Source organism: Gorilla gorilla, chromosome 13, assembly GCF_029281585.2.
Source record: "Gorilla gorilla gorilla isolate KB3781 chromosome 13, NHGRI_mGorGor1-v2.1_pri, whole genome shotgun sequence".
NCBI lineage: Eukaryota > Metazoa > Chordata > Mammalia > Primates > Hominidae > Gorilla > Gorilla gorilla.
Genome location: NC_073237.2, coordinates 23,314,352 through 23,340,388, shown reverse-complemented (window position 1 = coordinate 23,340,388; position 26,037 = coordinate 23,314,352). Strand labels below are relative to the sequence as shown.

General features: G+C 39.7%; 1 pseudogene; it reads right to left on the bottom strand.

Annotated features, from left to right (window-relative positions):
- Positions 1 to 899: 899 nt before the first annotated feature.
- On the bottom strand, positions 900 to 25,837 carry LOC109024798 (ATP synthase subunit alpha, mitochondrial-like; annotated as a pseudogene).
- Positions 25,838 to 26,037: the final 200 nt, after the last annotated feature.

Sequence of the window (26,037 nt, the reverse complement as noted above, 5' to 3'; positions counted from 1 at the left end):
TTATGTAGGTTGTCTGTTTACTGACAGTTTCTTTCGATGAGCAGGAGCTTTTTAGTCTAATTAGGTCCCACATGTCAGTTTTTGGTTTTGTTGCAATCGTTTTTGGGGACTTAGCCAACAATTCTTTGCCAAGGCTGATGTCCGGAATACTGTTTTTCCTAGGTTTTCTTCCAGGATTCTTATAGTTTGAGGTCATACATTTAAATCTTGAATTCATTTTGAGTTAATTTTTGTATACGATAAAAAGTAGGGGTCCAGTTTCATTGTTCTACATATGGCTAGCTAGTTATTTCAGCACTATTTATTGAATAGGGGACCCTTTTCCCATTTTTTTGTGGGTTTTGTCAAAGAGCAGATGGCTATAGGTGTGCAGAACTGCTTCTGGATTATCTATTCTGTTCCATTCATCTGTCTTTTTTTGTACCAGGACCAAGCGGTTTTGCTTACTGTAGCCTTATAGTATAGTTTGAAGTTGGGTAGTGTGATGCCTCCAGCTTTGTTCTTTTTGCTTAGGATTGCTTTAGCTATTCGGGCTGTTTTTTGGTTCTATATGAATTTTAGAATAGTTTTCTCTAGTTCTGTGAAAAATGACATTGGTAGTTATAGCATTAAATCTTTAAACTGCTTTGGGCAGCATGGTCATTTTAACAATATTGATTCTTCCAATCCATCAGCATGGAATTTTTTTTATTTATTTGTGTCATCTGTGATTTCTTTCAGCAGTTGTTGGCAGTTCTCCTTGTAGAGATCTTTTTTCTTTTTCACATTATGGAACCTTTACTTTTCATGTGATTTCTGTACATAAGGAGTATGAGAGTAACCCTTTCACAAATGAAACTAATCTACTAGAATAAACAATGACAAAACTGAACTGGTATTTGATGTAAATCCACAGGCATTTAAGCTTCAAATTCAGCCAAGAAGTTTGTTACAATCTCTTTCAGCTTTGCATCTGATTCTTCTAAGATCTTTCCATCAGCCCTGGTAGTGCCCAACAGGGCTTGGTGCCAGCTGACATGAGACAAGAAAGCATTCTCAAACTTTGTAATCTTGCTGGGCTCCCGTTTATCAAGATAGCCCCTAATACTCACATGGATAACAGCCACTTGTTCTTCAATAGCCATGGGAGTATACTGTCTTTGCTTCAGCAACTCAGTTAGACACACACCACAACTCAAAAGTTGTTGAGTGGCAGCATCAAGGTCAGAACTGAACTGGGCAAAAGTGGTGACCTCATGATACTGAGCCACTTCCAGCTTCATGGTACCTGCCACCTGCTTCATAGCCCTGGTTTGGGCAGCAGATCCGACACGAGACACAGACAGACCGACATTAATGGCAGGGTGGATACCTTTGTAGAACAATTCTGTTTCCAAGAAGATCTGTCCGTTAGTGATAGAAATGACATTCATTGGAATGTAAGCAGACACATCACCAGTCTGTTTCTATGACTGGCAAAGCAGTCAAGGAGCCACCACCAAAAGCACTGTTCATCTGGGCTGCTCTCTCCAGCAACTGGGAGTATAGGTAGAACACAACACCAGGATAGGCCTCACAACCAGGGGGTTGGCAGAGCAACAGAAACATCTGATGGTAAGCAACAGCCTGTTTGGATAAGTTGTCATAGATGGTCAAAGCATGTTTGCCATTGTCTCTAAAATACTCTCCCATGGAACAGCCAGTGTAAGGAGCCAGTTACTGAAGTGGGGCAGCATCTGAGGCCGTAGCTGACACCACGATGGTGTAATTCATGGCATCTGCATCGTAAGTCTCTTCACCAACTGGGCAACAGTGGATCTCTTTTGACCAATAACAACATAGACACAGTACAGCTTCTTCTTTTCATCAGATCCATCATTGAAACATTTCTGGTTAATGATTGTGTCAATAGCAATTGAGATTTTCCCAGTCTGTCCATTACCAATAATCAGCTCACACTGACCATGGCCAATCGGCACCAAGCTATTTACAGCCTTAATGCCAGTCTGCATTGGTTCCTGCACTGAAATTCGAGGAATGATTCCAGGGGCTTTCAGACCAACTCGCCTATGGGTCTTGGAACCAAATGGACCCTTTCCATCAATGGCATTACCAAGGGCATCAACCACATGACCCAACAGCTCCTCACCAACTGGAATGTCCACAGTGGCTCCTGTCCTCTTCATTCTAGGTCCTTCCTTAATTAGTTAATCATTTCCAAACACGACAACACCAACATTGTCAGCTTTGTAGAGATCTTTAACCTTCTTGGTTAGCTGTATTCCTAGGTATTTCATTTTTGTGTGTGGCTATTGTAAATGGGATTGTGTTCTTGATTTGGCTCTCAGCTTGAACATTATTGGTGTATATGTAACCAGCTCAAGTCCAGCTGCTCTCCTCTCAGAAGTCAAAGAATGAGAACTGAGGTGTGGTGAAAGGAAAGCAACTTTTATTGGTCAAATGCTAGCAGATGGGAGAATGTCTGGGCATAAGCCTCAAAAGAGCCATCTCAGCCTTCTGGGCTGAGTGAAGGGGATTAAGAAGGAAAAAGGTGTGGGATATAGACATGAGTAGTGAAAAGGGAGTGCATAGCTGCATGTCTTGTTCCCATAGTTATCTCAAGTAATCGCCCATCTAGAGATCTGATTTGCATCATCCTGACTTGGGTGTAACTCCCCTTGAGTGGGAAGATCTGCAGCTTGGTCTCTCTTCCTGGTTCGTTTCAAAATTGACTCCTGGAATATCTAAGCAAGCACATAGTTAGATGAGCAAGCATTGTGCACAGATATGCCTGTTGGGAAAGGGCATAACAAAGAGTCTTACACTACAAGGCTACATTCTGAGATTAGGAAGGAAAGGAAAAAAATAGTTTAAAAATGTATTTCGAGGCTGAGGTACTCAGTTATATATAGAAATGCTATTGATTTTTGTACATTATTTTTGTACCCTGAAGCATTACTGAAGTCGTTTAGCAGTTTGACAGGCCTTTTGGCAGAGTCTTTAGGGTTTTCTAGATACAGAATCATATTATCAGTGGCCAAGCATGGTGGCTTACACCTGTAATCTCAGCACTTTGGGAGGCTGAGGCAGGCAGATCACTTGAGGTCAGGAGTTCAAGACCAGCCTGGCCAACATGGTGAAACCCCGTCTCTACTAAAAAATACAAAAATTAGCCGGGCGTGATGGTGAATGCCTGTAATCCTAGCTACTCTGGAGGCTGAGGCAGATGAATCACTTGAACCCAGGAGGCAGAGGCTGCAGTGAGCTGAGATGGTGCCACTGCACTCCAGCCTGGGCAACAGAGGGAGACTCAGTTTCAAAAAAAGAGAGAATCACACTGTCAGTGAAGAGAGATAGTTTGACCTCTTCTTTTCCCATGCGGATGTCTTTTTTGTTTGTTTGTTTGTTTTTTGTTTTTGTTTTTGTATTTTTAGTAGAGACGGGGTTTCACTGTGTTAGCCAGGATGGTCTCGATCTCCTGACCTCGTGATCTGCCCGCCTCGGCCTCCCAAAGTGCTGGGATTACAGGCGTGAGCCACCACACCCAGCCGCGGATGTCTTTTATTTCTTCCTCTTGCCTAAGTGCTCTGGCTAGGACTGTTAGTACTACATTGAATAGCAGCAGTGAGAGTAGGCATCATTGTCTTGTTTTTGTTCTTAGGGGGAATGCTTCTGGCTTTTGCCCAGTCAGTATGATGTTGGCTGTGGGTTTGGTGTAGATGGCTCTTATTATTTTGAGGTATGTACCTTAGATGCCTAGTTTGTTGAGGGCTTTTATCATGAAGGGATGTTGGATTTTATTGAAAGCTTCTTTTGCATCTACTGAGATGATCGTATGGGTTTTGCCTTTAATTCTGTTACTGTGGTGGATCACATTTATTGATTTGCATATGTTCAACCAGCCTTGCATCCCAGGAGTAAAGCCTGCCTTATTGTGGTAAATTAACTTTTTGATGTGCTGCTGGATTCAGTTTGCTAGTATTTTGTTGAGAATTTTTGCACCTATGTTCGTTAGGTATATTGGCCTGAAGTTTTCTCTTTTTGTTGTGTCTCTGCCAGATTTTGGTATCAGACTGATTCTGGCTTCGTAGGATAAGTTAGAGAGGTACCCTTCCTTTTCGATTTTTTGAATAGTTTCAATACGATTGGTACCAGTTCTTCTTTTTATGTCTGAGAGAATTTGTCTGTGAATCCATCTGGTCCAGGGCTTTTCTTTTTCTTTTTTTTCTTTTGTGGTTGGCAGTTTCTTTAATACTGATATAATTTTGGAACTTATTGGTCTGTTCAAGTTTTCATTTTCTTTCTGGCTCAATATTGGGAGTTTGTGTGTTTCCAGGAATTTATCCATTTTCTCTAGGTTTTCTTAATTTGTGTACATAGAGCTGTTCATAATAGTCTCTGAGGAGCTTTTGTATTTTTGTGGGATCAGTTGCAATGTCTTCTTTGTCATTTCTGATTGTACTTATTTAGATCTTCTCTTTTTTTCTTTGTTAATATAGCTAGTGGTTTATTGATCTTGTTTATTCTTCTGAAGAAAAAACACTTTGTTTCATTGATCTTTTCTATGGATTTTTGTGTCTAAATTTCATTCAGTTCTTCTCTAATTTTAGATATTTATTATCTTCTGCTTGCTTTGGGGTTGGCTTGTTTTTTTTCTAGTTCCTCTAGTTGCAAAGGTACATTGTTAATTTGAGACCTTTCTAATTTCTTGCTGAAGGTGCTTAGTGCTATAAACTTTCCTCTTAATACTGTTCTAGCTGTGTCCCAGAGATTTTGGTAAGCTGTGTCCCTATTTTCATTTATTTCAAAGAATTTTTTTATTTATTCCTTAATTTTATTGTTCACCGAGGAGTTATTCTGGAGCAAGCTGTTCAATTTCCATGTATTTGTGTTGTTTTGGGGAGCTAGGACTGGCTTTCAGCTTCATCCTCCAGACCCTTGAGATTGGGCCCCAGCTGTTCTGGGGGATCCAAAGTGCTCCCAGGCCACCAGGAAGGTACTCAGGTGAAGCAAATCACCCAGGCCTGGCAGCAGAGGCTACTCTGTGCACACCTCCTGCAGGGTGGCCAGGCAGGGACCCTGGAAGTTTCCCAGTCCTACAGGGAAGCCAGCCACACTGTCTCCTGGGCCAGCAATCAGCTGAGGCTAGAGCTGCCTGTAGGGAGGTGGGGAGCCCTCGGGGATGGGTGTCTAGGCCATGCTCTGCCACAGCTGCCACATGCACAAATGCTCCTAGGCTCCATGCCGGTGAAGCCCTGTCTCTGCCTACTCTCTTTGAAGATCCCCCTGCCAGCTCAAATGTCCATGGAGAATGCGAAGTTCTATGTACCTAGGATCCCAGAGGTTCACAGTGAGAGTGGCCTGTCCCTCCATCCCTTCACTTATCCCTTCCCCAGGAGGCATTCAGGTCTGGAACTAGCCCTGTCATGCAAGTATCCTGTGTAGGGTTCCCAGCTTCCTCCCTCTTCAGCCTTGTTGTCTGCATCACCTCTGTAATGACTCTCAGCATTTTCTCTCTGAAGATGGGCTCAAAATATGTTGGTTTACTCAATATTTTGGTGTCTGTCAGTGGGAGCAGTGCTTCCTGGCTGTGTCTAGTTGGCCATCTTGTTTTGGTAACAATTTCTTTTGGAGATTTTTTGGAGTCCACTTATGGCAGTCAAAAGATAACTAGACAGTGGTGGCAGATGACAACTGGGTCCACAGATTGCACAACAAAGAGTAGCCTGTGGCAGAGAGCTTATTTGAAGAAACGGCTGAAAACTTCCCAAATCTGAAAAAGGAAATGGACAACCTGATTTCAGCAGCTTGAAGGACTCTGTCTAAAATGAACCTAAAGATCCAACACCATGGCACTTTATAATCAGTCAAAAGTCCAAGACAGACAATCTTGAAAGCAGCAAGAGAAAGGTGACTTATATACAAGAGAACTCTCATAAGATTATCAGCAAACTCATCAGCAGGAACATTCCAGACTGAAAGGGAATGGGGTAGCATATTCAAAGGGCTGAAAGAGAAAGAAAACTGCCAACTAAGAATAGACAGCAAATCTGCCCTCCAAAAATGAAGCAGAAATAAAGATCTTCCCAGATAAACAAAAGCTGAAGAAGTTCGTCACCATTAACCTACCTTGCTAGAATTACTAATGGTAGTCCTTTCAGTTGAAATAAAAGAAAGCTAGATACCAACTTGAAAGCATACAAAAGTATAAGGCTCTCTTGTAAAGGTAAACATATAGTCAAATGCAGAATCTAGGCCAGGCGCGGTGGCTCAAGCGTGTAATCCCAGAACTTTGGGAGGCTGAGGTGGGCGGATCACGAGGTCAGGAGATTGAGACCATCCTGGCCAACACGGTGAAACCCCGTCTCTACTAAAAATATAAAAAACAAAATAAAATAAAAGTAGCAGGACATGGTGGCGGGCGCCTGTAGTCCCAGCTACTCAGGAGGCTGAGGCAGGAGAATGGCGTGAACCCAGGAGGCAAAACTTGCAGTGAGCTGAAATTGCACCACTGCACTCCAGCCTGGGTGATAGAGTGAGACTCTGTCTAAAAAAAAAAAAAATGCAGAATCTTGTCATGCTACAATAGTGGTCCATAAATCATTTTTAAATCAGGTATAAATAAAAGCATAAAAATAACCATAATTATTAAATTATATTAATGAATACAAAATACTAAAAGTATAATTTGTGACATTGATAATGTAAGGTGAATTGGAGGTAAAAGAGTAGAGGTTTTGTATGCAATTGAATTAAATTTTTAGTTTAAATAAATTGTTATAGCTATAAGATGTTTTATATAATCCCCATGGCAACTTACAGGGAAAATTGCTATAGAAGACATACCAAAGAAAATAAGAAAGTCCTCAAAGCATATCACTACCAAAAAAATCAATGAAACACAAAGGCAGCAAGACAGGAAAAGAGGGACAAACAACTCTAAGACATACTGAAAACAATTAACAAAATTGCAATAGTAAGTCCTTCCCCATCAATAATTACTTTAAGTGTGAATGGATTAAACTCCACAGTCAAAAGACTGAGTGGCAGAATCAATTTTAAAAAGATCCAATTGCATGCTATCTACAAGAGATTCACTTAGCTTTGAAAACACACATAGGCTGAAAATGAAGGAATAGAAAAATATATTCCATGCAAGAGGTAACCAAAATAGCAAGGGTGCCCATACATATATCAGACAAAATAGACATTAAGCTAAAAACTGTCACAAGAGAAAAACAATACACATCATATTGATGAAAGTGTCAATTCACAGTACAACACTTATAAGTCTATATGCACCAAACAGCAGAGCACCCAAATACATGAGGCAAACATTGATAGAACTGGAGGAAGAATTAGATTAAAAAAAATAGGAGGAGATTACAATACTCTTCTTTCAATAATAAATAGATCAACCAGAAAGAAAAATAATAAGGAAATAAAGGACTTGAACAATACTAAAAGTGAATTGAATCTAATAGATATATAAACAATATTCCACCCTATGTTAATATACACATTTTTGTCAGGTGCACATAAAACAGTCTCCAAGACAGAACACACATTAGGACACAAAACAAGTTTTAACAATTCAAAAAAAAACTGAAAGAAAAGCAACTATATTTTCTAATCACCATGAAACTAGAAATCTGGACTAGAAAACTCTGAACTAGAAAATTCACAAAGATGTGGAAATTAATTGAACAACTTGATGAGTCAAGAAATCACTATTTAACAGTATTTTAAAGCAGATGAAAATGAAAACACAACACACCAAAACTGTGGCAGTAAATGTTTGTATTTTTAAAAAAAGATCCCCAATCAATAATTGGAGATAATTTTGTATCTCAAAGAACTAGAAAAAGAATAGCAAACTAAATCCAAAGTTAGTAAAAGGAAGGTCCTAGATTACAGTTAGCAAATGGAAGGTCATAGATTACAGAAAACATAAATGAAGTAGAGAATAAATTAAAAAAATAGAAAAATCAATGAAATAAGAGTTTTTTAAAAAAAAAATTTAACAAATTCTTTCAATAAGTAAGAAAATAGAAGTCTAAAGTAACACAAATCAGAAATGAGACATTAAAAATGAGGACACAGAAGTAAAAAGATTATGAGAGACTACTATGAACAATACTCCAGTACATTGGATAACTTAGAAGAAATAAATTCTTAGAAATATACTACCTACCAAGACTGAATTGTGAATAAATTAAAATCTGAACACATCTATAACTTAGGAGATTGAATTAGTAATAAAAAATCTCCCAATGAAGAAAAGCCCCAGGACTAGACGGTTTCACTGATGAGTTTTACCAAACATTTAAAGAATAGTTAGCATCACTCTTTCTCAAACTCTTCTGAAAAATTTCAGAAGAAAAAATACTTTCAAACTCATTTTATGAGGCCAGTATTACCTTAATACCAATGCTAAAGAAGGACACCACAAAAAGACTACACACCAATAATCTTGCTAAATGTTGATGCAAAAATCCTCAACAAAATATCATAAACTTAATTCAGCAGTACACTATGACCAAGTGGTATTTATTCCTGGGATGCAAGGATGGTTCAACATACAAAAATTAGTCAATGCAATACACTATATTAACTGACAGAAAGGTAAAAAAGTCACATGATCATCTCAATTAGTGCAATAATAAGCATTTAATAAAATTCAGCACCCTTTCTGTAAAATTCAATAATATAGAAATAAAAGAAAATTACATCATATATAAAAGAAAATCATACATCATTATATAAAAGAAATCATACATCATTATATAAAAGAAAATTATATACTCTTTTAGTCATATTAAAAGCCCTATAGGTAATGCCCATAGCTACCATCATACTCAAGCTTTCCCTCTACAAATAGAAACAAGGCAAGCATGCCCAGTCTTGCCATGTCTATTCAGCACAGTACTAAAAGTTCTAGTCAGAGCAATTAGACAAGAAAAAGGAGTAAAAAGCATTCAATTTTGAAAGGAAGAAATAAAATTATCTCTGTTTGCAGATGATATAATCTTACATGTAGAAAACCTGAAGGATTACACACACACACACACACACACACACACACACACACACAGAGACAACTGTTACAATTAATAAACTAATTCGGTAAAGTTGCAGGAAACAAAATCAACCCACAAAAATCAGTTGCATTTCTAGACACTAAGAATAAATAATCAGAAAAGGAAATGTTTTTAAATCCCCTTTACAAGAGCATCAAAAAGAATAAAATACTTAGGAATAAACTCAACCAAAGAGGCAAAAGACCTGTATACTGAATACTCTTAATATTGCTGAAAGTAATTAATGAAGACACGAATAAATATAAAGACATCCCATGTTCCTGGATTGGAAAATAATATGGTTACAGTGTTCATACTACCCCCCAAATCTACAGATTCAATGCAGTCCATATAAAAATCTCATTGGAATTTTTTGCAGAAACAGAAAAAAAAATCCAAAATCCATTAGGAATCTCAAAGTATTCCAAATAGTCAAGACAGTTATGAGAAAGAAAAGCAAAGCTGGAGGTCTCACACTTCTCAAGTTCAAAAAACAGTGTAAAGCTACAGTAATCAAAATAGCATAATACTGGAATAAAGACACACATATAGACCAATGGGCCAGAATAGAGAACCCAGAAATAAACTCTCACATATATGGTAAAATAATCTGCCATAAGGGCATCAAGACTATATAATGGGGAAAAGATAGTGTCTTCAACAAATGGTGCTGAGACAACTTGATATTTACATGTAAAATAATGAAGTTAGACCCTTACCTTCCTGTACCTATATACAAAAATCACTTCAGAATGAATTAACGGCTAGGTGCAGTGGCTCACGCCTGTAATCCCACCACTTTGGGAGGCTGAGGTGGGAGGATCGCTCAAGTCCTGGGCAACACTGCGAACCCGTCTCTACAAAAAATGTAAAAATTCCCCCGGGTGTGGTGGCACGCGCCCTGTAGTGCCACCTACTGGGAGAGGTGGGGGTAAGGCAGGAGGATTGCTTGAGCCCAGAAGGTTGAGGCTGCAGTCAGCTGTGATGATGCCACTGCACTCCAGCCTGGTTGTGAGAGAGACCCTGTCTCAAAACAACAAACAAACCAAAATGGATTCATGACCTAAATGTAAGACCCAAAATTATAAAACTGTAATTTATAAAATTATATTTCTAAAACTAAAATTTATAAAATTATAACATTATCTAGTAAGATAAAATATAGGGGAGAAGCTTCATGTTTTTGGATTTGGCAATGATTTCTTGGACATGACACCAAAGGCAGAGGAAATAAAAGCAAAAATATACAAATGGAACTAAATCAAACTTCAGATCTTCTGCACAGAAAGGAAATAATGAAGAGAGTGAAAAGGCAACCTACAGAATGGAAGAAAATATTTGCAAACCATGTATCTGATGAGGGTTAATATCCAAACATATAGAGAATTCCTGCAACTCAACAACATCAAAACTAGACAAACAAACAAAAAACCCTATTAACAAAGTATTTAAATAGACATTTCTTTAAGGATGACATCAATATGGCCAACATATAAAAATATGTTCAATATCACTAATCAGAGAAATGCAAATCAAAACCACAATGAGATGTCACCTCACATCTCTTAGCTAGATCACTATCCAAAAAAAAAAAAACAGAAACAGAAAATAAGAAATACTGGCAAGGATATAGAGAACTTGAAACCCTTGTGCAGTGTTGGTGGCAATGTAAAATGGTGTAGCCACTATGGAAAACAGAGGTTCTTCAAAAAATTTAAAACAGAAGTACCATATAGTCCAGCAATCCCACTTCTGGGTATATATCAAAAAAATTTAAAGTAGGATTTTGAAAAGATATTTGCACATCCATCTTTATTGCAGTATTACTCACAATAGCTAAGAGTTGGAAGAACACTAATATCTCCTGACAAATTAATGTATAAACCAATGTTTGTTTATACATTAATGTATAAACCAATGTTTGTTTATACATTAATGTATAAACCAATGTTTGTTTATACATTAATGTATAAACCAATGTTTGTTTATACATTAATGTCTAAACCAATGTTTGTTTATACATTAATGTATAAACCAGTTTGTTTATACATTAATGTATAAACCAATGTTTATACATTAATGTATAAACCAATGTTTATACATTAATGTATAAACCATATATTCACTGGAATATTATTCAGCCTAAAGAAAGAAGAAAATCTTACCATATGCTACAACACGGATAAGGCTTGAGCACATTAGGCTACATGAAATATGCCAATCATAAAAGGAATAATGCTGCATGATTCCCTGTGTATACGTTTTCTAAAGTAATCAAATTCATAGAAACAGAAAGTAGAATGTGACAACCAGAGCTAGGGAAAAGGGGGAAATGGGGAGTTTTTCCACGGGTATAGAGTTTCCCTTTGGCAAGATGAAAAAGTTACAGAGGCCTATTGCACAACAACTTGCATACAGTTAACAGTACTGTACTGTACACTTGAAAATGGTTAAAATGTTAAATTTTGTTATTTTTTCTTTACTCACAAAAAAGGAATGAGGAGCTGATACATGCCACAACATGGAGAACCCTGAAAACATTATGTTAACTGAAAGAAGTCAGTAACAAAAGACCACATATTATTGACTCCACTCATATGAAATGTCCACAATAGGACAATCTACTGGGAGAAACAAGCCTAGTTGCTGCTTAGGAAGACAACGAGTAATAGCTGAAGCATGTGGCTTTTTTTTCTTTCTTTTTTTTTCTTAAGATGGAGTCTTGCCCTGTCACCCAGGCTGGAGTGCAGGGTTCAAGCAATTCTCCTACCTCAGCCTCCCAAGTAGCTAGGACTACAGGCGCGTGCCACAATGCCTGGATAATTTTTGTATTTTTAGTAGAGACAGGGTTTCACCATATTGGCCAGGCTGGTCTCAAACTCCTGACCTCGTGATCTGCCCTCCTCGGCCTCCCAAAGTGTTGGGATTACAGGCGTGAGCCACTGCGCCCGGCCATGGCTTTTATTTCTGAGGTGATAAAAATGTTCAAAAGTTGACTGTGGGGATGGTTGCACATATCTCTAAAACACTAAAAAATATTGAATTGTAAATTTTATATGGGTGAATTGTACGGTGCATGAGTCGTACCTCAATGAAGCTACGTAGAAAGTAAGCTCTATTGTCTTCTCTTTCCCCTGGCGAAACACCTCAGCTTAGGGCAAGTCTGAACAGAAACCTTGCCTCTCAGTGAAGGAAATAGGAGTCATCTCAACTTCACTTGTAGTCCATCTAATCATCTATGCCACCACAGCTCTCTGATATCTTTAAAACGATTACGTTTCCAATTTCTTTACTTTTTGAACTACTTGTTCCTGTGGGAGTGATGCAGTGCCACTGCCTCCTATGTTCTACCTAGAATCAGAACTTCAGCTCCAATCCCTTTGGCCTGGTTTCTGCTCCTCAAGTACCCCAAAGCCTTTCCCACTTCACTGTACTTACCATTTCCTCCTCTTGAAATGGTTTTCTTTCAAATAGCTGCTAGGCATTTTCTCATTACATTCATTTCTTCAGGGTTAATACCACCAAAAAGCCTTCCTTCCCAGACTACCCTAACTAGCTGGCGCACTTTTACCTTCTATCACTCTGTAACTCCCTTCCCTGCTTTATTTTCTTCGTGGCACTTGTCACTCTCTGACACCCTATATAGTCCATATGTTTAATGACTATTTCCCTTACTAGAATGTAAGTGCCAGGGGCTACTTTGTCTTTCTTGCTCTTCACTGAATTCCCAACACAAGCATTGGAACTAGTGTATAGTGCATTCCCAGTGAATACGGAGTGAAAGAATACACTCCACTTTCAATGGGTCCTCCTGGTTACAACTTCCTGTATTTTTTTTTTTTTTTTGAGACACAGTCTCGCTCTGTCGCCCAGGCTGGAGTGCAGTGGCGCGATCTCGGCTCACTGCAAGCTCCGCCTCCTGGGTTCATGCCATTCTCCTGCCTCAGCCTCCCGAGTAGCTGAGAGTATAGGCGCCCGCCACCGCGCCCGGCTAATTTTTTTTGTATTTTTAGTAGAGACGTGGTTTCATCGTGGTCTCGATCTCCTGACCTCGTGATCCACCCACCTCGGCCTCCCAAAGTGCTGGGATTACAGGCCTGAGCCACCGCGCCCAGCCTACAATTTCCTGTATTATTCAGTCTGTGCATTTTTCTGTATTGCTGGGCACTGGGTTGTCAGGCAGCTGTGATAGGTGTCAGGACTAAAACAACGAACATGCACAGCCTCTGTCCATAGGAGCTTACTTATTGGGGATTCACACAAATAAAATATGCACTTGGATTTGAGGGAGTAAAGGATGTCATTCATGGAACACACAAACTGTAAGGAGAGAAGAATGAACATAGAGGATCACCACATGTCATGACAGGCAGAGTAACCGAACATAGAGGTAAGTGGGAGAAGACCAGGAACCTCTGGTGGCCCAGAGGTAGGGTACACGGTTTATAAAAAGAAATGCCTGGCCAGGCACAGTGGCTCACGCCTGTAATCCCAGCACAATGGGAAGCTGAGGCGGGTAGATCATCTGAAGTCAGGGGTTCGAGACCAGCCTGGCCAACATGGTGAAACCCTGTCTCTGCTAATAATGCAAAAATTAGCCAGGCGTTATGGCAGGCACCTGTAATCCCAGCTACTTGGGAGGGTGAGGCAGGAGAATCACTTGAACCCAGGAGGTGGAGGTTGCAGTGAGCAGAGATTGTGCCATGGCACTCCAGCCTTGGGCAGCAAGAGCGAAATTCTGTCTCCACCCACCCACACACACACAAAATGCCTGCAGAGTTCAAAGACTGAAGAAAGTAAGTGCCCTGTGCATTTTCTAATAAAGAGGCTTTGTTGACCCTGGAAGGGACCGCTGCAGTAGAATAGTGGAGAAGATGCCAAACTGCAGGAGGCTGGAGAGAGAATGAAATGAACGAGGAGGGGAGCGTGGACGACTGTACCGCGGGTCTGAAGAATGTAGAAGATAGAGGGAAATACTTAGAAGCAAACATGATGGTTGAGAGTGGTCATATTGATTAGTTAAAGATAGGACAGAAATAAATAAGTGTAAGTGCTGCTGGGGAAGTGAGCTGGTAGGATGGAGAATTTTCAGGTAGAGCAGAGAGGGATAAGCTAACTGAGGTAATGGCTGAGCTAACAGAGTACAGGTAGAATGGCTGGGCATGGAGGGAGATATATCTTCCCCTAGACAAGGTGGGCAGAGATAGGTGAATGCTTTTAGGAACAAAGGCAGAAGTGAGAGGGAACAAACTCAAATGTTATACTTTTTTCTACCATAATACCCAGCACCCTTTGCCTGGCACATAACAGATGTCTAGTAAGTAAGTGCAGAATAAATGAATTACACTTTCATATGGTGATGTAATAAAGAAAACTAAAGCACAATAGAAGTTTGAAATATGCTCTGTGGGAAGTGAAAGAGAAAGTTGCCCAGGAAAATATAGAAATACCAGGTGGTATTCCAATTGAGTTTGGCAACTATGCCTTTCAAATGAACTTTTAATGCAGTTATATGAGTTTCTCCATCTGTAGGAGAGTTGTTTGTGTAGGAGGAGAACAGAAGACGATCTGGTGGATGATGATGTGGAATTTTTTTCCACAGGAGGTGCAGTAGGAAGACAAAGTAGTAGAGTAATGGGAATACTGATAAAGACTGTCACACTAACCCAATTCATTCTTTACAATACAATGAAGAAAGGCAGAGTGGAGGTGACGAGTGATGGCTGGAGGAATGCAGTTTGGAATAAGTGTGTATGTATGTGATATTATAATCGAATATTTCAAAGCTCCAGCATGTCTAGGATTTGGCTGTGGAAGTGGATGGCTGACAATCCTGAGACTGACAAGATCATGCAACTTAGAGTTTGGAGTATGGGAAGGGGTGTCCTCATTGTCCTTTTCAACTCTCTTCTCGAGATACATGGTCATTTCACCATGAATTGTGAGTGTATCACACATAATTTATTATGAATAATCACTGTGAATTTTTTAATAATATAATTTAGCAACTACTATGTGCCAGATACAAAAATGATGGTGAAACTTAGAGAAAAAGCTTCAAAGTCTTCAGTAAAAGCAAAAGAGTGTGAGAAAGAAGTACAGGGTCACATGGCTGGATGTTGTCAGCCTCAAGGGAAAGGGTTTGCTTCGTAGGAGGAATGGTCTGGAACTGCACTGAGGGTGGAGAACACTGGCCTCTCCTCCCAACCCCAAGAAGCCTCCAACTCTGAGAAGCATCCCTTTGCAATTGCTGGAGGTGGGAGGTGGGCAGTGTCTTTATAGAAGGCTCACTTAAGTCAAGGTGTGTAAGGTAGAGGATGTGGAGGGAGTTGATGAGAATGGAATGGTGTTCCAGAGAGAGTATGGTGGAGACATTTGGAGGCAGAATGGACTAAGAGAAAGAACGAAGAGAGCAGATTACCTTTTGAGTGGAGTGTAAGGATGGGAGAGATGGAGGCATAATCTACAGGTTTAGGGGTAGGAAAGACGGTTCAAACCACCTGAAGAGAAGGGAGTCTGGGTTTAGAGGAAATAGCATATTTGTCACAATCCAGGACCTTCACCATACAGTCTTTCTAGAAAGAAGAATGAAGCCTCTTCTATCCGACGGAGCATTTTAATTCAGGCTCCATTCTGCATCCTCTGCATCAATGCTGCAAAGTTTCCATATTTGTCTGTGCCTGTGTTTCCCCATTTCTTCAAAAAGAGAAAAAAGGGGAAATGCTTCCAAACTTTTATGTGGCTGCTGGAATTGTATGATCATTTTATATAAATATATATGAATATGCATAGTTTCTGAGAGAGAGAGACAGACAGAAAGACAGAAAGCACTAACACAGTGCCTGGTATATAACAAGGACTCATTAATTAATGATGGTTGTTACTATTATCAGATTTCTGTCTTTACTGAATTCCTGTCGATGTTACATTAATATTAGTGTATTCTTACCATGTCATAGTGAAGCATATTTGAACATGTCTGGCATGGTCACTGGTAAGTTGCTTTCTATGAACACATCTTTCCTGCCTCAAGGGTTGATGTGTGTGAGGCAATAATAAAGCAATAATATAAATTCTGTATACCAGAAGGAGGACTCTGCATTCTCCTTTACCACTGCCCCATTTACCATGGTAGAATATAAGACATGCATCTTTTATAGTCTTATATTTATTTTTAGAGCCTGACCTGTTGCCTTATTTTTGCTCAAAAACATTGATAATTGAATTTTTTTTTTTTGCGTAAGCAAAAAATCAATTAAATATGATACTCTGGATATAATTCTTATATGGTAACTTTTTCAATTGAACATTTTCCCTAATACTAGTCCAGGCAGAATAAAAAACAATGTTCTTCGTTCTGGAAATGTGACAGTTTACTCATCCACACGAACATTTGGAAAATTTGCCCACATTTCTAGATCTTCAAAGTCTGAAGCTCTTTTTCCATTTATCTCATCCTAAACAAAATTTAAGTACAATGAGGAGGAGCTCTCAGTAATCTTTTTGTCCTTAGTGGCTTTCTGCTTTTCTTCATCATGGGCTGCACTACTAAAAATAAATTGGTACATTGTTGGCCAGCTCCAAAAGAATTGATGATTTAACAGTCAAATAATATGTTTCATAACATAGTAATTACAGATCAAATAATTTGTTTTCACTCACTACAGAAAATGTAAAATGTTGCCAAACTGGCAACTGCCTAAACAAAAACAATATCAGTTCCAGAAATTCCACATGTATATATTGTAATATGCAATATCTATAATCTTAACAGCTTTGTAACTAATGAACTCTAAATGGCTACATACTGTTATAATTTTGTATTTAGATTTTTCTTTTCTTTCTTTTTTTTTTTTTTGGAAACCGAGTCTTGCTCTGTCTCCCAGGCTGGAGTGCAGTGGCGCGATCTCGGCTCACTGCAAGCTCCGCCTCCCGGGTTCACGCCATTCTCCTGCCTCAGCCTCCCGAGTAGCTGGGACTACAGGCGCCTGCCACCACGCCTGGCTAATTTTTTGTATTTTTAGTAGAGAGGGGGTTTCACCGTGTTAGCCAGGATGGTCTCGATCTCCTGACCTCGTGATCTGCCCGCCTCGGCCTCCCAAAGTGCTGGGATTATAGGCGTGAGCCACCGCGCCCCGCCAGTATTTGGATTTTTCTATCCTAACTTTTCTTTAATAATTTGATCCACTGTTCAACAGCAATGAGCAAACATCTATTTACTCAGTAACATTCATCAAGCCTTTCCAAGTCATATAACATTATTGCTTCCTACCCTAAAGAAATTTATCTGAAAACATCACTCATAGCTGAACAAATCAGTGCTGGAGCAAAAACTAGAATTCTGATTTTTGGCTCCAGTATATTTCCATGACCTAAGCTTGTCTCTTAAACACTGACTACTTGATTACAAGTCCAGATTCTGCAGAACACTGACCATGTTCTTCTGCTGTTGTTAGGACATTTGTTCAAATGACTGGTCTAAATAGTCCATATTAAGGCCTCTCCACAGTAATAGCCTTCCTAGATATAAAGGATCACGGGGGAGAAAATGAAGACAGATTTTTTAAAATTTTGTTTAAGCCCAATTTTTCTTCTTCTATATTGCTTTCAGCACTTGAGGCACATGAATACTTTGTACGACCTTTTCTCTGAATGGAAAATGAATTCTCCTGCACTCAGCATATCAAATCCTGAGAGACTTTCCTGGACCGACTTTGGCCACCTCAATTTCTGAAATGTTATACTGATTACTTCTTTAAGATATTGTTTGGCCCAAGGTCATGGAACATATGAGTTCATTCTGTGCATGAAGCTCCCCAGAGAACAACGGTACACAATGTCAGTTTGGTTATGGCATCTGAAAACTCATAAAAGCAGACTTTCATTAAAAGCAGTATTACCCCCAGCCCTTGACTTCTGAGAATTCACATATGAATAATTAGGAGTCTGTAAGTAGGGGCCTACCTGTAGTACACATTTCTCCTGTTTTTGAAGTAAAAGGATATTTCTATAAAGTTTCTCAAACATTTTCTACTTTTTCATCATTGTCAAGTCATTTATTTTTTGAAGTTGAGCTTTACATTTACTTGCATATTTGGAGTTTATAGCCCTGTTGTTTTGTTTTAAATTATAAGATGATAAAAATAAATCTTTAAGTCCTTTCCTAAATTCATCAGTTAATTGTAATCCAATCCTATATAAAGAAAAGTATTATTTATTGCCTCTATATTCATCATTAAAAGAAATAAATATAAAATTAAAAGGAGCATGCCCGTTAAAAACCAAGAAAGAATACTGGGCTTCTGAACTTAACAGGGAAATCTATTATCAGACTATTTTAATCATTTTCTAATTGTGCATATGAAAGACTGACAAATATAAGTTGTCTTTACTGAGTGCTGGGAGTATGATTTGTATGATCGTAAAATTATAGTCTTAAATATTTGAGACAGACAACTTCCACAGCGTTTGCATTTAAAAAGTAATTGTGATTGTATTAGTCAATTTTGCGTTGCTATAAAGGAATACCTGAGGCTGAGTGATTTTTTTTTTTTTTGAGACGGAGTCTCACTCTGTCACCCAGGCTGGGGTGCAGTGGCGCGATCTCGGCTCACTGCAAGCTCCGCCTCCCGGGTTCACGCCATTCTCCTGCCTCAGCCTCCCGAGTAGCTGGGAGTACAGGCGCCCGCCACCATGCTAGGCTAAATTTTTTTTGTATTTTTAGTAGAGACGGGGTTTCACCGTGTTAGCCAGGATGGTCTCGATCTCCTGACCTCGTGATCCACCCGTCTTGGCCTCCCGAAGTGCTGGGATTACAGGCGTGAGCCACCGCGGCCGGCCAAGGCTGAGTGGTTTATAGGGAAAAGAGATTTATTTTGGCTCACAGTTCTGCAGACTGTAAAAAAAGCATGGCATCAGCATCTGCTTCTGGTGAGGCCTCAGGAAGCTTACAATCATGGCTGATGGTGAAGGGGGAGTTGGCCTCTCACATGGCGAGAGAGGGAATGAAGTGCCAGACTCTTTTTACCAATCAGACCTCCTGTGAACTAATAGAACCAGAGCCCACTCATTACCACAGGGAGGACACCAAGCTTTTCATGAGGAACCCACCCCTATGACGCAAACACCTCCCACCAGGCCCCACTTCCAACATTGGGGATCACATTTCAACATGAGATTTGGAGGGCACAAATATCCAAACTGTACCAATGATCAAGACAGAACTCATATTCTTTGATACATTCTTGATTTGTCCATTTATTTTATTAGAATAATTTTTGTTGAATATGAGAGTACCTTACATAAAGTATGCACTAAGTAAACTGAATAAAATTGACAATATGCAACGTCAAAGACAAAACATAATGGCAGTATTATACTATATAGAAATCTACTTAGAGAGTTAAATAATGTAGTATTGTAAATATGTACCTTTTAATACACAATGCCATAAAATGCACGAATACCCATATATTAACCAGACTTTTTTTTGAAATGGTCTCACTCTGTTGCATAGGCTGGAGTGCAGCAGTGTCATCATGGCTCACTGCAGCCTTGACTTCCTGGGCTTGAGAGATCCTCCTACCCCAGCCTCCCAAGTAGCTGGGACTACAGGCACACACAACCAGGCCCAGGTAATTTTTTTTTTCAAGGAAACAGGGTCTTGCTACATTGCCCAGGCTGGTCTCAAACTCCTGGGCTCAAGCAACCCTCCCTCCTCAGCCTCAGAAATATTTTGGTTGCAAACAGCTGTAACCACATTCAAGCTAAAGGAATTGGTTTTTTCACACATTGAGATTTAGGAACAATGCCACATCTCTCAGCACTGTTTGCATTTGCTTAGCTTCATTCTCAAGCAGGCCTTTCCCCTATGGTGACAAGATGGCCTCTGCCATCTCCATCGATCACTTGTTCCAAGTAAAAGCAAGAGAGACCTATCTTGCCCCAATATTGGAATATTATAATCTTGTAGAGGGTCTATGATCCTAATACGATTCCATGCCTACCCTTGGACTCACAACTAGAGTAAGGAATATAAGGAGCCATGGTTGATGAGATTAGACCTGGTCAATTGCTCATGCTTGTAGTCAGAGGCAGCAGTTTCACAATTAAAAGAGGTTGTTGGATTAAAAAAAATAACAGAGTGTTACTACATTCTTTCTGTGACTTTAACAAAAAGGTAAATGGCCACTGTAGCGCATATTTTGCCCATGGGTGAGATGGAAGTAGGGCTTTGAGTGGTCATAGCAGGTAGAAAATTTTATGGAAAACAATGCCTAATAAAGAAAGAAAGATGTGGAGAAAGCTAGTGCTTTACAGAACTTCCTGGGGTGAAGGAAATCTTCCATACCTATCCAATATGGTAGCAACATATTGAGCGCTTGAAATGTGGCTCATGTAACTAAAAAACTATATTTTTAGTTTTGCTTGATTTAAATATATTTACATTTAAATAGCCACAGTGCAGCCTTCCTCATAGTGACTTTGAAGAGTCAGTCTATATGTATCTTTACAATAAAGTCATTGTTCCTTTTAGTCTTTATTAGTCCTTTGAATGATATTATAATTAAACAAAAACCAAAATCCAACTTTTGAAAAGCTACTATTCCTCATTCTTTCAGAAATTGAACAGAAAATAGCTATAGATACTATGAATATTCTTCAATATTCATTTTTTATTTCAAAAAATCTGGTAAAATGAAAGAGCATATTATAAGTAATTCAAAAATTTGATTATTCCAATGTGATTGTTTCCATTGTACCATGTTGGACAAGCACTGATACAAAAAATTTTAATATAACATGAAAATGAAATCAAACAATAAATTTGCTATAAAGTGTGCTTACATTGAATTATAACATCTTTTGTAGTTTTCAAATTAAAAATATATGACTAATTTGAATCTCTTGGAATATTATAATCCTTGTCCTGAAAAAAGCAGGCTGACCTCCGGGAAATTTTAATAGTGATAAGACTGAGATAATTGTAACCAGTTACTCTTTAATAATCATCATTTTCTAGATATGTGCTAACCACATGTATGCATATTTCCTTATCTAATTACATTTGAACTTTACAATAACCCTTTATCTTAGGATCATTTCATTACAAGAGAGAGTTGCCTGTCATTGAAACTAGCTTAAACAAAACAAAAGAAAGAAATCTAGTGGAGGAAATAGCACAGCTGACAGGCCTTGCCTAGGAAGCCTCCTGAATGCTGGCATCAAGGTTTGAGGTCCAGGAACTAATGTTTCACTTATTGTTTATTTGTGGCCTCCTGATGTATCATCTCTGCTTTTACTCCACATGGTTGCTTTGTTCCCCTTATTTTCATTAAACATTCTTTCCTGTTTACTTAAACCTCTACAGAGAGGGCAGCCTGAATGTTGAAACTCCACCTCATCTTGCAGTTCAGTCACCTCACACCAATTTACTTCCATCTGCAGCATCTACAATTGAAGGAGGTGATGAACCAGGCAAACGTAATGCCTTGGATCTTTTAGGTCAGAGGTCCACACCTGGTCCAGTCCTCTCTGCCTGGGGTACAGGGATAGGAATTTCACACTCAAAACATGGAACCTAGAGACTGAGGACCACATTCTTTAAGAAGTACCAATAAAAAATGGGTGAGGAATGAGCTTGGTTCAGCCAGTGAATTAGATAACATGATTCTGATTTTAAATTTGAGGAAACAGTCTCAGAGAAGTTCAAATCTTAGTCTGGCTTGTGATCAGACAGACCAAAGTATGAACCCTGACTTATCTTTCAGTATCTGTGAAAAAGTTACTTACCCTTCTAAATGTTCAATTATCTGTTTGTTAGAAAGTGATAATAAAATGCAACCTACATAAAAACGTTTAGCATTTACCCAACGAGAAGCACATAACCCACCTCCCACTTTTTACCCGCTGCCCCACAGTCAGAGGCCAAGGGGAGAGATGGCCTTGTCTATGAATGCACTTAGACGGGCTTCAAAAGAGTGGATTACAAACCAAAGAAGGACAGAGCTGCAGAAAGCTGGGTGCCCTGCATGAGAGATTTATAGAGGTTTGATGTTTGTTTTTTTACCCTTGAGAGGAAAAAAGCATCAGAAATGAAAATAAGTATATATGAGCAAGCTAGCAGTAACATTGATTAACCTCTGTTATTTTCTTTGCTCTGTGTAATGACATCCCTGACTTTTCCTACAATAAGCAATGAATTTTCCATGCAAGCAAGGTCTTGTTTATTATTTTTTGTTATTTTCTTTTGTTGTCACGTGAAAATCCAACAAATGACATTGCATTCCTCATGTGGAAGTAGGAAGTTTCTAGATGCTGCAAAGAGAAAAAAGAGTTTAGAGAACTTGTCAATTCAGAGTCAGGGAATCTGAAATTCACATAAATGCAGGAGGGCTACTGGGATTTTCCACCAGTGTGGTATTAAACCCATTTTATCTAGATCTTAAAATGCAGAGATAATTCAGCTTATTTCATGATTATGTATATTAATTAATTAAAGGTAGATAAATACTTATATTAATTAAAGGTAGATAACTGACAGAAGGCAAATTGGAAAGAAAATGGTGTTTGGAGCCACAAAGATCTGGGTTCAAGTTCTACCTCAGCTACATGGAACTATGTAACCTTGGGTATTTTGCTTAAATCATCTGAGACCCAAATTTTTCATTTCTCAAATTGAGATATTAGTATTGATCTCACAGGAGTATAGTAAGTCTTCACTTAATGGTATTGACAGGTTCTTAGAAACTGCAACTTTAGGCTGGGCGTGGTGGCTCATGCCTGTAATCCCAGCACTTTGAGAGGCCAAGGCGGGTGGGTCACGAGGTCAGGAGATTAAGACCATCCTGTCTAACATGGTGAAACCCAGTCTCTACTAAAAAAAAAAATACAACAACAACAAAAAAAAATTAGCCGGGCATGGTGGTGGGTGCCTGTGGTCCCAGCTACTCGGGAGGCTGAGGCAGGAGAATGGTGTGAACCCAGGAGGCGGAGCTTGCAGTGAGCCGAGATCGCGCCACTGCACTCCAGCCGGGGTGACAGACGGAGACTGTCTCAAAAAAAAAAAAAAAAAAAGAAACTGCAACTTTAAGTAAAATGTTGTACTATATAACAAAACCAATTTTACCATATGCTAATTGATGTAAATAAGAGTTAAATTCCTATGGAATGCAGTATGTCTTTTCACTCAAAGCTGCAATTTCAAAGAACCTATCAATGACATTAAGTTATGACTTACTGTACATGTAATGTGCCTAAGACATTATGTTTTATGTGAACATTGAGTGATATTTGAAGGGCCAATAGAGGCAACAGAGCGTGGGCCCTGGAGTCAGACTCCCTGGGTGAGCTTTGTAACTATGTGGTCTTGAGACACTTACTCCCTGCATTACAGTCCTCTGGATAAACAGATTGTGTGTGTGTGCATGCACGTGTGTGTGCATGTGTGTGTGTGTACACATGCATATATATAAGAAAATTTATGATAAGGAATTGGCTTATGTAATTATGGAGGCTGAGAAGTCCCAAGATGTTCAACTGACAAGCTAGAGACTCGGGAGAGCCAATGGTGTAGTTCCAGTGTGAGTCTGAGGAGCCAATGTTTCAGTTGAGTCTGAAGACAGAAGACACCAATGTCCAAGCTCAAACCGCCAGGCAGGAGGAGTTCTTTCTTATTTGCACAAGAATCAGCCTTTTTGTTCTATTTAACAGACTTTCTGGTGATTAGATGAGGGCCACTCACATTAAGAAGGATAATCTGCTTTCTTTAACTAGTCTGCTGATTGCAATGTTAATCTCATCAGAAAACACCCTCATGGAAGTACCCAGAAGAATGTTTGATCAAATGTCTGTGCACCCCATGCCCAGTCAAGTAAATGCATAAAATCAACCATCACACCGTGTATGAGCCTCACTTGCCTCAGGTAAAAGGGCAAAATGATAATAATAATAACCTTCCTAGGGAGTTATGAGAATCCAGTAAATCAACAGTTACGTATTTTACAATAGTACCTGGTATATGATAAGCACTATGTGTGGGTATGTTGAACTAAATACATAAGTAAAACTGAGGAAAAGGAGCTGCCTCCCAGAGGTATTCTCCCATCGCTGTTTGTCTCAGGGAATAACTAATTTAGTTTTTTCATCTCATTTAATATTTGAGCTTCACATTCAGTCAATAATCTTATAAGCTGTTTCTTCCCCTAAATATATTATTCTGTTCAGAAAAACTACTTGATTTCATTATAAGTGGAGTAAACAAACAAGCAAAAAAACAAAAAACCAAAAAACCCTTGTTGATTGGCATTCCAAGTGAGAAAAGAAAAAAAAAACTGCTTGTTTTTAAAAATTAAAATATCATTGTATTGCCTATTGCCTTTTAGAAATTACATATCCCCAAATAATACAAGTGAAATGGGGAAAAATTAACATAGATTTTTTTCTCTATTATTTAGAATCGGATTTGCAGATGAGTTAACTATATTCTAAATACAGATATCACATAGGACGAAAAGGTTAAAAAAAGGTCTCTGTTCTTTTCTCCTTCCTTAAACATTATGCATCAAAATATTTACATATTTTCAAGATGTGTCTTATCAGATATTCAATCTGTATATATTCATAGTTGTAATGGACTTTCATGGATATCGTTTCCATAAGTGATGATTAAAAATCTCAGCTTAGGTGGTAGTCTGTTTTTACTACACAAGCAGAGCACCGAGTTTATTTAAATCTCCCAGGCGCTTGGTCATGGATGTGGCTGAAGGACTATGGCTCAGATGGGTTGCGTAACATCAAGGGACAGAATGGCCAATAAACACTACCTCTTCAACTGGATTGCCCAGGAGGACACGTTGGGACTCATCAAGGGAGCAACAAAACCCAGAGAGAAGAGAGAAGAGTGAGACAGGACAGCTGCCCACCTGGGATTGGCATGGAGCCAAGGAAGGCTTCTCACCACAGGGAAAGGGTGAGTGAGCAAGACCCCCCAGGAGCCCATACTCTTGCCATGGATCTCTGCAATCCTGGGCGCAGGAGATCCCCTGACCCTCTCTCTCCAGGGCCTCCAGACTGACAGAGCGCTGTGCGGAGTCTGGGCAGAGCTGCCACTCAGGCACATATGGAGCCTCAAGGGCCTTGGGCTCCTGAGCATCCCAGGGTCAGCTGCCATAGTTCTGCCAGCAGGTGAGGCCAGGCCCTCTTGCATGCTCCCAAGATACATGCTGCTTTCACAGTGCTGAGGAGCAGACAGACTATAGGCCTCACCTTCGCCACACCTTGCCAGCCAAAGCCCACGGGCCCAGGTCCCCAGCGCAGCCAACACACCCCTGCCTGAACACTTAGGCTAGTAGTGACTCTGCACTTCCCTGGGCCAGAGCTCCCAGAGTTAACTGACAGTTCTGCCTTTTTGCTGCTGCTGCAGCCCCCACCCCTACTGCCCTGAGGCTGCAGAGGGAGTAAGTGATGAGCCTAAGGACTATCGTGTGTCTCCAACGCAGTGCAGCTGCTATACTGAAAAGCAGCCAGACTATTTTCCATGTGGATTCCTGCCCCTGCTACTCCTCACTGTGCAGGGCCTCCCAACCTGGACCCCAGCACACTCATCCTGCCCCCACCTGAGCACTTCAGTCAGTGGTGGCACTGCTTTTATCTGGAGAGGAAATCCCAGAGACGACCCAAAGGCTCTCTACCATCTCAGCTGCGGGGATATTGCCCTTGCTGCCCTCGGGCTGGGGAAACAACAAAGATCCTGACTGTTTTGCTGGTACCTGCAGCATGCTGCAGCTGTCATACAGAGAGGAACCCAGTCTCTTTTCCCTGTGAACCGCTGACCCCCTGCTCTACACCAGGCAGGGCCCCTGGATTGGGCCTGCCGTGCAGCCACCCCACCCCCAGCTGATCATTCCCATTGGCAGTAGCTTCATGTATCTCTGGGGTGGAGTTCCCAGAGGCAACTGACGATCCCTCTGACACCACT